The sequence below is a fragment of the Echinops telfairi genome, unplaced genomic scaffold, assembly GCF_000313985.2.
Source record: "Echinops telfairi isolate 266 unplaced genomic scaffold, ASM31398v2 ScPeMD7_7469;HRSCAF=8507_0, whole genome shotgun sequence".
Lineage (NCBI taxonomy): Eukaryota > Metazoa > Chordata > Mammalia > Afrosoricida > Tenrecidae > Echinops > Echinops telfairi.
The window spans coordinates 23785265-23787630 of NW_022111372.1; positions in this window are offsets into that span (position 1 = coordinate 23785265).

Below are 2366 nucleotides of genomic sequence, written 5' to 3' on the forward strand. Positions count from 1 at the left end.
AAGAAGCAGCTCGTTTAGGAGCCATCATAGGGCTTAGATAAAATTTCTTAAAAATCGCAAACAATTACAGTACACTGTACAAAAGCAAAAATGCATCCGATACGTAGTTCCGATACGTAGCGATGCAGACAGAAGCGTGTACAATATGAGCCACTCAGTGGCAGTAATGACAGAGCATGCGCTGTTACGCAAAAACCGCGATATAGTGAAGCCGCGGAAGTTGAAGCCCGAAGTGGCGAGGGTTCACTGTAAGTGTAGGGGTGGGAGTCTAGTCTGACAATCAGGTCACAAGGATAATTGAAGCCTCCTTGTGGGTGTGGCCTTCTCATGAGGAATCTGGGAACTTCCTCTTTTTCTCCCTGGATGTGGGCCACACACTCCCTCTGCCTTTGTCTTCCTGTGGGCAAGCCGTGGGGAGCCCCCGCTGAGACCTGAGGGAGTCAAGCGGTGGAGACCTGTGGAGACAGTCCATCTAAGAGTGTCAGTGAATTTGTTTCTCTAGTCAACCTGGTCTAACAGGGAAGGGATAAAGGGAAGCAGACATCAAAGAGTTCAAGAAGAAAGAAAATGTTTTGAAAATGATAGTGGCAGCAATTGTACAATGATCTAATTGAATTATGAATTGTTATAATATCTGTAAGAGCTCCCAATAAATAAATAAATAAATATATATATATTTAAAAGTAAGCAAAACTAAGAAATGACAGGAACTAAGGCATTTACTTTACTTATTTAAAAATCATTTTTATTAGGGCTCTTACAGCTCTTATAACAATCCATGCATCAATTTTATCAAGCATATTTGTACATATGTTGCCATCATTATTTTATAAATATTTACATTCCATTTGAGCCCTTGGTATCAGCTCCTCTTTTTAGCCAACCCTCCCCCTCCCACCCTCATGACCCCTTGATAAATTATACATTATTATTATTTTCATATCTTACACCAATTGTTGTCTCCCCACCGTGGTTTCTTCCCCCCTCCTCTCCCCACCTTTCCCCTACCCTCCTGGTCTCGCTAATCCCATTTCTGTACCTGAGGGGTTTATCTGGATTCCGTGTGTGGTGAACTCTTATCTGTACCTGTGTACATGCTCTGGCCTAGTCCACAGTAAAAGGCATGACTAGGGTCACGAGAGTGGGGAGTGAGGAAACTTCAACGAAGATATTGACTTTAGAGTTTCCTGTAAGCATCTCACACACAGATTAAATATTATAGATACAGAGACACTCCACAAACTTCGGCTCAAGAGGAGGCAAGATTGGCCAACAGGGCCATCACATTCCTTCTCCTCCACCCCCTCTCCAAGCTGCTGTATGTTCACAATGTAGTTGTTAGGTGCCATCATGTCAGTGCCCACCCATACCTGACCCTATGCACAGGAAACACTGGCCAGTCCTGCACCATCCTTCCAATTGTTCCCACGCTTGAGCCTATTCAAAATAATGTGGGTCTTCAAATCCAGGCTCAGGTGGTCTCTGCGGTCTGTGTCCTGGGTTTCTCCATCTGAAAGATGCAGGGACTGAAAGGGCGAGGCCAGCTGCTGGTGTGTGCAGCCCATGCCAACACTCGGAGCGAGCCCAGCCTTCCTGTAACACAGTCCCTATCTTGAACCTTTCAATAACTTTTCTGAACAAAGAACCCCCCACTTCCATTTTGCACTTCACCAGTCAATTAGGGAGCCAGTTCTGCTTAGCCCCTCACAGGTACTAGGGGTTAGGGCTATCTTTGCCTCCTAAGTGCTAGGGAACCCTGGTGGTATGGTGGTTGTGAGTTGGGCTTTGACCCTCCTGGTTGGTAGTTCAAAACCACCAGTAGCTGCCCAGGAGAAAAACTGGGCAATTACAATCCTGGAAACCTACCAGGGGGAGGGTGGGGGTCACGACTCATCGGCAGTGAGTTTACTTCTGTTTTACCTAATTGCTGGCGATTTCCGCTCCAAAGCCAGGTGATCCTCTGTGTTATGTGGGAGAGCTGTGCCCCACGGAGTGCTCTTGGTTGTCTTCTGGACAGAAATCACTCCACGGGCCTTTTCTTCCTCGGAGCTTCTGGGAGGGTTTGAACTGCCAAACTTCAGATTGCTCTCCATCACAAACTAGGTGTGCCACCCAAGCTCCTGGGCTCATAAAAATGTGATGATTCCTCCCTTTCTCTCCAGCCTACAGCACCCCACCCAGAGCATAGTCACGCTCTCTGCTGGCACTGCCCTCCTGACCCGCTCTCTCCCTGAATCCACTCTCACACGCCCTTCCCACCCAGCCCGAGCAGTCCTGGACCGTCGGATCGCATTCCTCCTCTGCTTGCATCCCCTTACCAGCCTAGCATCAAAATGGAAGAGGTCCCTGAGGTCTCCAAGGCCCCC